General features: G+C 42.3%; 1 protein-coding gene across 1 annotated transcript in view; it reads right to left on the bottom strand.

The window, feature by feature from the left end:
* The window catches only part of RAB27A (RAB27A, member RAS oncogene family), a 63,010-nt gene extending 51,894 nt beyond the window's left edge, over positions 1-11,116 (bottom strand). Inside the window, exon 1 of the mRNA XM_052647026.1 lies at positions 11,049-11,116. The gene's annotated coding sequence lies outside the window, so the exon portion shown is untranslated. The remainder of the gene's footprint in view (positions 1-11,048) is intronic.
* Between the last annotated feature and the right edge of the window lie 2,207 nt (positions 11,117-13,323).

Genomic DNA, 13,323 nt, shown 5'->3' with positions numbered 1-13,323 from the left:
CCCGTGGACTGTAGCCCACCAGGCTTCTTTGTCCATGGGATTTCCCAGGCAAGAGTACTGGAGTGGGTTGCCATTTCCTACTACAGGAGATCTTCCTGACCCAGGGATTGAACCCACGTCTTCTGCACTGGCAGTGGGTTCTTCACCACTGAGCCACCAGGAACACTCTCTCTATATATATATATATATTTTTTGTTGTTGTTGTTGTTAATATTCTTTTCCATTTTGGTTTACCTCTGGATATTGACTACATAGTTCCCTGTGCTATACAGTAGGACCTAGTCATTTGTCCTTCCTCCTTTTCAATAGCTCAATCTTCAAGCAGTCATACCTATCAATCTTTTATACATAGTTTTCTTTATATAATATAAAACAAACCCATGGACTTCCCTCACAGTCCAGTGATTAAGGCTCCACACTTCCACTTCGTGGGGTGCAGGTTGAATCCCTCATCAGGGAAGCTCTGCATACCTCATGATGTGACCAAAAACAAAACAAAAATACAGCTAAGAAATCCTTCTTTACCTAAAGTGATAAAGATATTCATCTACATTATTTTTCAAAAGATTTTACCTTTCACATTGTCTTCAACCCAGTGGTAATTTTTAAGGTGCATGTAGGAATCCAATTTCACCGGTTTTCCCTGAAAGACACCTATTTATCATAGTACCATTTATCGAGAAAAATTACTCTTCTCCTAGTGAGTCACCATATCGGGGCAGATCTGTTTCAGGATTCACTCTTTTGTTCTTTTGGTCATTTTCATTACCCATGCGCCAATGTTATAAGGCCTTAGCTACTGTGACTTTATAACACAGCTTTAGAAGGCAATGGCACCCCACTCCAGTGCTCTTGCCTGGAGAACGCCATGGATGGAGGAGCCTGGTAGGCTGCACTCCATGGGGTCACTGAGAGTTGGACACGACTGAGTGACTTCACTTTCACTTTTCACTTTCCTGCATTGGAGAAGGAAATGGCAGCCCACTCCAGTGTTCTCGCCTGGAGAATCCCAGGGATGGCGGAGCCTGGTGGGCTGCCGTCTATGGTGTCGCACAGAGTCGGACACAACTGAAGCAACTTAGCAGCAGCAGCAGCATACCTGAGTTATAAAGGCATACCTGAGAGGACCAGATCCCGCTGCCTCACTGAGGACATTCTTGACTTTTCATGCTTCCATCTAAGTTCCTCAGAATGTGAGGATGTTTGATCAAACTGAGAAGACTTATATATTCATGATATTGAATCTTTCTATCCATGTATATGTATGATCTCTACATTTATTGATGCCTTCTTTAATGTCTTTACAAATGTCAAAGTAAATTCCCTTCATAAAGACCTTGTACAGTTTTAGACTTACTGATGCTTTATATTTTTGTTACTATTATAAGTGATACCTTTTAAATATATATACTTACATTATATTACCATCTGTTTAGTAGTCACACTATTCTAATGATTTGTTATACATAGCTAAAAATACATACATCTTTTTTTTCTTTTCTAATCTTTATACATTTTATTTATATTCCTTGTCTTGCTGTGCTAGTTAGGACCTCCAAAAGTACTGAATAAATATCTTGATTCTAATGTTTCACTGTTAAGAATAAACATTTGCTGTAGGTTTTTGGCAGACCCTCTTATCAGGATAAGGAAGTACTCCACATATTCCTCGTTTTCTAAGAATAAGTATTACGGATGCACATCAATTTTATCAAATTTTGCTTCTAAATCTATTGAGAAAAATATGTGATTTTTTCCTCCTTTAATTTGTTAATTTATAAGCTTTTACAATTATTCTGCTTTTTATCTTTATATTTCTTTTAGTTTTCTCTCTAACTTTCCTAACTTCTTCTTATTGATAACCTGTACCCAGGACTTCTCTTTCAATGTCATTGCTTCTTCCAAGTCCATTCTTGAGGAAAGGATGCTATAATTCTCAGAGTCATTAATAAATATTTGGATGAATAAAAAATGAATTGTCTATTAAGTTCCATGTAATTGAGATGAGTTACTCAAAGTTCAGTTCAGTCGTTCAGTCATGTCTGACTCTTTGCAACTCCATGAAAAACCAACCTTCAAATATAACACATCACAGTTTACATAAGTTGCTCTAGTTTGGGGCCAAAAGAAAAAAGGTTACTCAAGATGCAGTCACTTAGAGACAGAAGTAATTATCACAGAAAATTTTTCAACTGAAATAGTCTTTTATTACCTAGAGTAACATAAGAAAATCATTAGCTAGCTTTTGAATTTTCTTTTCTAATACTATGTTGGACTTTTAAGTACTGGGGTTCAAGCACACACACACCCCATTATAACACTAAACATTGAGGGTAACACATTTAAAAAATGGTAAGCATCTTAAGAGAGATAAAAAGTGGAGCTTATATATATTTTTCAATTCAGCACAGCCAAAGGAGCCAGTCCATGCCTCAAAACCTTGGTTCCAAACCTAAACCAGACCAGCCATGATGATCATCTAATTTGTACAATCTGAAGACAGAGGGGAAAATGTAGCTATTGCCTTTTGTTTAAAGCAGGAGGAGCAAATCTAGTTCACGGAATGCTGCATCAAAGGGAAGTTATATGTCTACAAAAGACTGGACAGGTTCTGTCTTAGTAAAAGGTGATCACGTTTGTTTTGTTCATTCATTTAACAGTTGAGTGCCTACACCCATCACTGTGCAAGGTGATAGAAATGCAAATAAGACAGATACAGCATCTGCATCCCCCCACCAAATTTACCATCTAACGGACAATACTGACCACTGAAGCAAGACTCCAAGCATGGTTAGTACCTATGGCCAGTATAGCAAAAGGAACACATGAGATTAACACCTAATCTAGATGTGGGGGAGGTGAGTTCTGAGAGAAAGCATACAAAAGGTTTGGTGTCTGGAAATGGATAAGTTCTCAAAGTAATCTGCAGTCCTAAACAGTACAATGGCACCCTACTCCAGTACTCTTGCCTGGAAAATCCCATGGATGGAGGAGCCTGGTAGGCTGCCGTCCATGGGGTCGCAAAGAGTCGGACATGGCTGAGTGGCTTCACTTTCACTTTTCACTTTTATGCCTTGGAGAAGGAAACGGCAACCCACTCCAGTGTTCTTGCCTGGAGAATCCCAGGGACGGGGGAGCCTGGTGGGCTGCCGTCTATGGGGTCACACAGAGTCGGACACGACTGAAGCGACTTAGCAGCAGCGGCAGCAAACAGTACAGTAAAGCTGGGATTCCCTGGGAGGCAAGCACTCTACAGTGCAGAACAGGAGAGAATAGAAAAACTAAAAGATCCAAAGACCCTCATCCATACTCTCCCCCCGTCCCACCTCATTGCCTCCCACACACATAACTGTGTGACTCACCAAAAGGTTATAGCTTAAAAAAAAAAATCAATGTATTCCTGTGACAGTGAACATGAAACAGGTTCCTCATCTTTCTTGCCTTATCATAAATCTCTTGGTATGTCCCAGACCTCACCCAATCTGTCATCTCCCTCTGCTTAGTCAAAAACTGTGATCTTCATGTGGTGATTTAGTCACTCAGTTGTATCCAACTCTTTGCGACCCCATAGACTGTAGCCTGCCAGCCCTCTGTCCATGGGATTTTCCAGGCAAGAATACTGAGTGGGTTCCCATTTCATTCACAAGGGGATCTTCCCAGTCCAGGGATCGAACCCATGGCTCCTGCATCTCCTACACTGCAGGCAGATTCTTTACCACTAAGCCACCAGAGAAGCCCCTGACCTTCATGCTGCTGCTGCTGCTAAGTTGCTTCAGTTGTGTACAACTCTGTGCGACCCCACAGACAGCAGCCCACCAGGCTCCCCTGTCCCTGGGATTCTCCAGGCAAGAATACTTGAGTGGGTTGCCATTTCCTTCTCCAATGCATGCATGCATGCTAAGGTGCTTCAGTCGTGTCCAACTCTGTGTGACCCCATGGACAGCAGCCCACCAGGCTCCTCTGTCCACAGGAGTTTCTAGGCAAGAATACTGGAGTGGGTTGCCATTTCCTTCTCCACCTGACCTTCATACACATGGCCAAAAAGCACATAAAAAGGTGCTCAACATCACTAATTATCAGAGAAATACAAATCAAAACTATGGTGAGTTATCATCTCACACCAGTCAGAATGGTCGTTATCCATCAAAAAAAAAATCTATAAACAATAAATACTGGAGAGAGTGTGGAAAAAAAGGAACCCTGCTACACTGTTGGTGGGAATGTAAATTGGTGTAGCCACTATGGAGAACAGTATGGAGGTTCCTTAAAAACTAAAAACAGAACTACCATACGACTCAGCAATCCCACTCCTGGGCATCTATCTGGAGAAAAATCATAATTCGAAAAGATAAATGCATCCCTGTATTCAGTGCAGCACTATTTATAGTAGCCAGGACATGGAAGGAACCTAAATGTCCATCACCAGAGGAATAAGTAAAGATGTGGTAGAAACATACAACAGAGTATTACTCAGCCATTAAAAAAGAACAAATAATGCCATTTGTAGCAACATGGATGGACCTAGAGATTATCGTACTAAGTGGAGTAAGTCAGACAGAGAAAGACAGATATACGATCTCACTCATATGTGGAATCTAATTTTCAAAAATGATAAAAATCAACTTATGTACAAAACAGAAACAGACTTACAGATACCGAAAACAAACACGGTGAACAAAGGGGGAGGGAGGATAAACCAGGAACTTGAGATTAACAAACACATACTACTATATATCTAAGAGAGACAACCAACAAGGACCTACTGTACAGCACAGGGAACTCTACTCAATATTTTGTGATAATCAATATGAGAAAAGAATCTGAAAAAGAGAGGATATATGTATAACTGAATCATTTTGCTCTACACGTGAAACTAACACAAAATTGTAAATCAACTATAAACCAATAACATTTTTAATGTAATCTTACCATTTTTTAAAAAGTGATGTCTTCATTTTAAAATTAAAGCAGCTGAAGCTACATTTCTATACTCTGGCTAATTATTTACGATGAATTTTTGAAAAAACTTTGCCAAGATATTTTTTTTTCAATTGGTCTACACAATTATACTAAAGGCTGTATTTAACTCTATAAAATACAGCTATTTTACCAATATTGTTAGATGAGGCATGATCTAGAAATTTAAAAAGGGCAATTAAAAGAAACAGAAATCAGCAAGCAGCTCTCAAACAAACTTCAAGTCCTTTGTCCTAAGAAAAGTAAATTAAAAATCACAAGAATATACAGAACCGTAGTTTACACCTGACTCCAAAGAGCTGCAGGGCCATTGCCAGCAGTTACATTTTAAAACACCATTTAAAAAGAAAACAGTCTATTTTCATCCTGTGAGTTCTATAAACGCTCACTTTTAGTTTTTAAACACTTTTCAGAACTATAAAAACTAGACTAGATGGAAATGAATATATTTATTTTTTGGCCATGCCATGTAGCATGTGGGATCTTCAGTTCAGTCGCTCAGTTGTGTCCGACTCTTGAGGGAACCCATGTCCCCTGCATTAGGAGCACAGAGTCTTAACCACTGGGCCACCATGGAAATCCCAGGAATCTAATTTTTTTAACAGCACTTTTTAGTGGCTTTAGAGGAAAAACCTGGCTCAAGAGTCCAAGGCAAAATTGCAAACGTTATAAAGCACAGGATGACAAGGGGGATGGGCTGTGACAGACACAGAGGTACTTTCCAAGAATTATACATAAACCCAATGTCCTTAAGTGAAGTAAATGAATTCGCTCAGTCGTGTCCGACTCTTTGCAACCCCATGGACTGTAGCCTACCAGGCTTCTCTGTCCATGGGATTTTCCAGGCAATAGTACTGGAGTGGATTGCCACTTCACTGAAACTAAATGCAAAATGATAGACAAATGTCAATCCAAAAGTTGTTAAGAATTTTAAATGAAATCTGACAAGTGGACTGTCCTACACCAATGATCTAAAGATACACCAGCAAAGCCTGAAGACACCGAGGAGAGAGAAGCTAGGATGAATGACAGAAATCCAGGTGGTCGCTGATGAGCACATCAGTTCAAACATCATGCACGTACCTGAGCACTGAGAACAGCCCCTGCACGTGTCACTATGCTAAGCACCTAGGACGAGGCTACAGAAAAGCAAGTCTAGAGAAGTGCTGCACGTGAACACGAACAATGAAGGTGCAGTGGAACGAGAACTGTTACAGAAACATGCACACAGGACTGCGCAGCTGGGACACCTGGGGCAGAGGGGGCCAGGGAAGTGGGGGAGCCCACCAAGTCACCTCACAGAGGGGTACCCCAGCCACGGACTTACATCAGCACACAGAGGGATAAGGGACAAACGTGAAAGAACAAAATTACACAGTTCACAGATGATGCGGTAAAGAACTTTACCTCACAGGTCAAATTAGCCTTATCCTTTAAAGATAACAGAAACCATCAACAAAAATATTATCAATGCCAACCTGAAAGGTGTTAACTGAGTTTTGATGGAACTAGGTAAGGGCTGTCTGACATGTGAAGTACAAAACACAGACAAGGCTTGGAGCCATGAGAAGGGAACAGGCAACAGACTGGGAGGGTGGGAGGCAGGGAAGAGCATCTATATTTGCAAAGGTCTATGATGCTAAAGCTGAAACTCCAGTACTTTGGCCGCCTCATGTGAAGAGTTGACTCATTGGAAAAGACTCTGATGCTGGGAGGGGTTGGGGGCAGGAGGAGAAGGGGATGACAGAGGATGAGATGGCTGGATGGCATCACTGACTCAATGGACGTGAGTCTGAATGAACTCCGGGAGTTGGTGATGGACAGGGAGGCCTGGCGTGCTGCGATTCATGAGGTCGCAAAGAGTCAGACACGACTGAGCGACTGAACTGAACTGAACTGAAGAGGGAAAAGGTTATGACGCATTTAGGGAACCTCAGCAGCTGCATGCCATTAGTGGACTACACCGGGATGGGAGAGGAGATGTCCAGACAGGCTGAAAAGATGGGAGAGGGTTTGGGACCTGGGCCTGAAAGGACTCTTATATGACACTAGACAGTCTGTGTGTTATCCTCTGGGCAATGGAAAGCACGGCAGGCTCTTATGAAAGAGAGGAACACGAGGTTTGTGCCTGAAAGTGATCTTTCCGGGGATGCACAGAGGACCAGGAAGCTGTGCTGAGAGATGGTGAGTGACTTGTGTTGGTGACAGTGGGATGCAGAGGAAGGGATTAATTCAAGATAGATTTAGGAGGTAGAAAATCAGTATAGCTCCTTAACTGACTGGTACAGGAGTTAAAGATAATCAAAACTTTCAGTTTATTAACTGAATGGAAGATACTATCATTAACTAAGAGAGGAAAGGGCTTCCCAGGTGACTTAGTGGTAAAGAATTTACCTGCCAGTGCAGGAGATGCAGGTTCGATCCCTGGGTTGGGAAGATTCCCTGGTGGAGGAAATGGCAACCCACTCCAGTAATCTTGCCTGGAAAATGCCATGGACAGAGAAGTCTGGTGGGCTACAGTCCATGAGGTCACAGAGAGTCAGACACAATTGAGCACCCACACACAAGCACACAAGCAAGGGAGGAAAAGCTGGTTTGAAATGACTATAACAAACACTTACTGAGTACTTTTCTAAGCCCTTTAATATATTAACTCACTAGAGCCTCACAACAACCCTATGAACTCTCTAATCTACAGATAAGAAAACTGACTCACAAAGGTTAAGTAAGTTCTCCAAGGTCACACAGTCAATAAAAGGCAAAGCCAAGGTTTGAATCCAGACACACTCTCAACTACTATGTAATCTTGTATGGAATATGACCAATTATATGTCCCTCATGTCACAGGGATATCCAGGGAAATGTGTTTAATTGGCATTTTGAAAACAGAATATTAGGGCTCGAAAGAAAAATAAGGGCTAACAAGATGGATTTTAGATTCATCAACAAAGTTGATTTCCTGAGGCCATGCGAGAGATAAGGCATTTTAGAAGGAAGAGAGCCAAAATGTAAGGCTCAGCAAGAGAGATCCAAAAATGACACTAGAAAAATTTTTCAAACAATAGTCCATAGCCGGCATCAGTCACCACCGCAGAGTGGTATCAGCTTAAAAGCTGTCTGGACTTCCTCCTTGTGAAAACAGAGAATCCACAGTGTGATAAATCCAGCACTTGGAGCTAAAGAATCCCCTTACAGGTTACATCAGGGAGAGGAAAAGCCTAATAGAAAATGAAATGGGCAAAAGCAAGAAAACAGATGGGCAAAAAAAAAAAAAAAATTGACTGCTCTCAGTTCTTGGGCAATTTGCATCTATGTTTGAGCAAAGTGGCTCCTGCCTTCAGAAAAACAGCAGCAAGGCAAGCTCTCCTCCCAAGCAGCGTCTTTTAACCACCTCCCTACCCTCCAACCCCCACCAAACCCGGCCTCTACTCTGCCAAGGGAGCAGGGCCCCAGCCACGCCAGCAACAACAGGAGCGCCAAAAAAAGCAGGAAGGTGCCCTCTTGCAAGGACAGCCCTAAACAAGGATGGCTTCTGCAGAAATCAGCTTTTGTTTTTAATGGCCCTGTTCCAGCAGCTATCACACGTGGTGCACCCTGGCTCAAACTATAAATCAACCAAGTGCAGAGGGAGGAAGAAGGGAAGAGTAGCAAAAGAGAAAAGAGAAACAGAGCGAAGTGTGGAGCATGTCCTCTGTGAGCACTCAGGTTCTGAGAGACTGGACAGGGAGATGCTGAAACGGCAGCAGAGGCAGCCCTGGGCTCCCAGCCCTGCCAGACATGGGCAGGTCCTGGTTGCCATGGTGCCACCCTGCTGGCCGGCAATGTTTCATCAGCGCTCTCTTTCTGCCGCAGTTCCTGTCTTGTGGGCGGCAGCAGCAGCAGCAAGAAAGAAGAAAAAGTGTTATTTGTATTCTAATGGCTGCTGGGTCACTGAACAGCGTGTCTGAAAAGAATTAAGAGAACGTGGTAAGAGACAGAGAGACTAACCAAGGTGGGAGCAATCTCCTTTGGGATGTATTAGGTACAAACTGGACATTCTGTGGATGAAATCCTCTCAGTCTTTTTTTTATTTTTATTTTTTTTTTTGTTCTTAAAATCCAAGAACCTCAACAGAGATTGTCAGCTTTTGATCAAGGCTCTTTCTCATCTGATTTCTAAAGAGACTTCGGGTTCACTCCTACATGAAAGCATGAACTTGTGACCAAGAAAACAAAACGATGTACTGGAGTAGAAGCTGCTGTGGTTCTGGCACTAATCAGCCAAATGACTTTTGCACTCTGAACCCCCAGTTTCTTCCTCTGTGAAATGAGGAGGTCAGACCAGATGAATGTTAAGGGCCTTCTACTCTTGCCGATCTTGAGGGCATTCAGGAGCAACAGAGCCCTTCCAGGTGCCCGTGTGTCAAAACGCTGATCATGTCTTCAGGGACACCCAACTCTGAAAGTGGCCAAAACTCGATGAAAGAGATAAATGAACACACTCATGAAACTATATCCACACATATGATTAAACCAATGTCAGTGGATAGAGGTCAAGTCTTCTTTATCCTCACATACTCAACATCGAACACGGTCTAGGCATTTGGCTTAACAAATGTTTACTGCATGACTTGGAGGCAATTAAATTGCAATATAATGAAATTTTTCAAATTTATCTGAGTTGAACTGTGTTCCCCTAAAATTCATATCCTGAAGTCCTAACTCACAGGACTTCAGAATTTGACCTGACTTGAAGATAGGGTCCTTAGAAAGCTTATCAAATGAAAAAGAGGTCACTAGGGTGAGCCCTAATCCAATATAACCAGTGTCCTTATGAAGATTTCTGAACACAGACACTCAGAAAGGAAAGGTGACAAGAGGAGACAGAGGGAGGAGGAGAGCAGCCTGGAACAGATCCTTCCTTTACAGCCCCAACACCTTGATTCTCAGACTTCTAGTCGCCAGGACTGAGACAAGAAATTTCTATTATTTAACCTACACAGACTGTGATACTTTGTTATGGCAGCCCCAGCAAACTAATACACATGTAAAAGTGGAGAGGACTGTATGATAAAACATCCCATCATATTCATTGCCCAGATCTTGCATTCCTGCATACTATCACTGCTGCTGCTGCTGCTGCTGCTGCTGCTAAGTCGCTTCAGTCGTGTCCGACTGTGTGACCCCATAGACGGCAGCCCACCAGGCTCCCCCATCCCTGGGATTCTCCAGGCAAGAACACTGGAGTGGGTTGCCATTTCCTTCTCCAATGCATCTCTAAAACAGATGGATCTTTAAAATAATAATAATAAAATAGATGGGCCTTTCCTTACATAATTATGATACTGTTTCCAAACATCACAAAATTAATAATTAGAAGACAAATTTAAGTGATGGAAGAAACACACCTTACACTAACACACAGACTTACATAATCTCCACTAGAACTATCAGCTGGGAAGCTATCAGGGCTTCCCAGGTGGTGCTAGTGGTAAAGAACCTGCCTGCCAACTCAGGAGGTGCAGCTTCAGTCCCTGGGTTGGGAAGATCCCCTGGAGAAGGAAATAACAACCCACTCCAGTATTCTTGCCTGGAGAATCCCAAGGACAGAGGAGCCGGGTGGGCTATGATCCACAGGGTCACAAAGAGTCAGACACAATTGAAGTAACTTACCATACATAGCACAGAGCTATTAACAGTATTAAAAACAAAATCCCAATTGAATTTTTGTGGATAAAATGCTCAGAAGATGAGCAAGACTCTTAGAGCTATTCAATTCCATAATCAGTTCTCTTATTCAGCATATTACCTGAGAATAAAAGCCTCTGTTACTTTGTTAAAGTACAGAAAAGAAAGGAAGAATGCAGTCAGTATTCATACCCACTCTCTGGTAACTGAAAATGCACTTTTCAAACTAAACATAAGAAATTTAGCAGACATCTTGAAGTCTTTGTTTTAAAAAAATTAATGTAGGCAGTGGTATTTTATGTTAAATTGCACTATTTTAAGTACCTGAAAACTGGCACCTCAGCACTCAAAGCCTCTACCTCCCCACCACCACCAAAAAGAAAAAAAAAAAGGGCATAATCATACCTTGACAAAGTATAAATCCTGGTTGATTTTCCCAAAACTTTAGAGACTGGAGTTTCCAACACTTCAACAATTAGGCAACTTGTAATCACATGTCCTCTTCTAAAAAGATACTTTTGTCTATTACAAAGAGAAAGGTTAAAATCAGAACAGTCTACTTACAAAAGTTTTTCAAAAGAGTCTTTTGAAAAGCAGTTCACTTCATCAACTTTCAAAATCAGTCATCTCTGGAAAAACCCACAATCCAGCTAATTAGTCTCAGCTGTTTGTCATATGGCCCGCAAACCAGTCAAGTGATTTTGCCCCTTTCAAGCTTTTACTAAAACCCAATCTCCTGGTCTCTCAGACAGAAGGCAGCTGTATTAACCTCTTCCAGTGTTAGAAGACTTACACTTCAACTTTTTCTTTTCCCCTCAACCAAACAAGTAGAATATTTGTTTTCTTGATAAAACATATTTAAAAGTATTGCATTCTAAAGGTCCTTAAGGGTTCTGTTAATATTGTGTGTCAGTGTTTAGTTGCTCAGTCATGTCCAACTCTTTGAGACCCCATAGACTGTAGCCTGTCAGGCTCCTCCATCCATGAGATTGTCTAGGCAAGGATCCCGGAGTGGGTATCCATTTCCTCCTCCAGAGGGAATCTTTCCAACCCAGGGATTGAACCCATGGCTCCTGCCACGTCTCCTGCATTAGAGGCAGAGTTTTTTTTTTTTAACTGCTGAGCCATTGGGAAAACTCTTACATTAATATTGCTTCTTTATTTACAATCAGCAATATTTTATTAATATTGCTTTCTTGTATTTACAAGGCCTGATTCAAGCAAACACTACAGGAGATCAGTGTAAGCTGAGGAAGTGAAGGGACTTCCCACACATCTCTCTCTGGACTCCAGACCCATAAGGAAAACTCTCTTCCTGGCAGTCCACCCAGATACCTTGCTGGCATCTTAAATTCAACATGTCCAGCCCTCCATTTACCTCCTGAGCTCTTCTCTGTAGACCCTGCTTCACACCCACTTCTCCTGTGTCTTGAGTAACACAATCCCAAAGCACAGCCAGCCAGACATCTGACGGTCTTCAATGACTCCTCCCTCCCTCCCCTCCCACTTCCATTGACCACTGGAATCTTTCCTCCTCTAATCTTTATTCCAAGTTTTATCATTTCTCATCTGGATGGCTATAGTCAACCGCACATTTGATTTTCTGGCCCTCAACCTGGCCTCTCCACTGACTCATCCTCCACACTGCACTCAAAGTGATCTTTCCACAACATAAGTGGGTGTCCATCACTCTCCTCTGTAAATCCAGTCAGTGGCTCCCCACAATCTTTGCAGTAACATCCCCACTCCATAGGCCTCTGCCTTCCTTGTCATCTACTGTTCCCAGCCTCCTGACTCCAGCCACCAGAGCTAGTTGGAATTCTCTAAAACCAGTGATTTTCAAAATGGAAAAGCAGTGTCATCAGCATCACTTTGGAAGCTGCTAGAAACGCACACCCATGGGCCCCACCCCAAGCCTACAGAGTCAGAAGTTCTAAGGATGAGGGCAGAGTCTATGGTTTAACAAGGCCGCCAGGTGACATTGATACACTCACCTGAGTGCAGCTGCTCTAAACCCACAGGCTCTGTTCACCAAGAGACTTACTTAGCCCTTCGGTTCCCTCTGCCAGGAATGCTGCCTCAGATGCCCCTTCTCTGTGCTCCCTCTTTCCTAGGGCAGGTGAACCCTGTATGATAATTATCCAGTTGATTCCTTGCTGGTTGGTGAATACCTCGAAGACAGGAACTGTATCTTATTTGACTCACTCATTCCACAAGTCTCTAGTTAAACACAGGCCTGTCACTGGGATAGATGTTGGGCATAAAAACAAATGATGTATCCTTCACCTCACGGGGTAGCCACCCTCTCATTTGACCACTCCAAGTGTGACTGAAGACTCCACTGATGCAATCTATAAAACCTCTCACCAACCTGTAGAACTGTGAGCAACTGAAAAAGCCTGAACATAACCAGTCTGACATCATCTGGTAAAAGAAAACCTCTGGGCCACAGACCAATACCTCCGTCAGATCAGCAGCAGCATTAGATTAGAAATAAAGTGCACAATAAATGTAATATGCTTGAATCATCCTGAAACCATTTCCCTCCCCCGCCCCATTCCATGGAAGAAGAGTCTTCCACCAAACCAGTACCTAATGCCCAAAAGTTTGGGGACCACTGCTCTAGAATTTGGAGAATAATTTAGTAAGGGAAAGTACCAAAATGTTTAAATACCACATG

The sequence above is a fragment of the Budorcas taxicolor genome, chromosome 10 (assembly GCF_023091745.1).
Source record: "Budorcas taxicolor isolate Tak-1 chromosome 10, Takin1.1, whole genome shotgun sequence".
Lineage (NCBI taxonomy): Eukaryota > Metazoa > Chordata > Mammalia > Artiodactyla > Bovidae > Budorcas > Budorcas taxicolor.
This window is presented reverse-complemented; position numbering and strand designations above follow the sequence as displayed.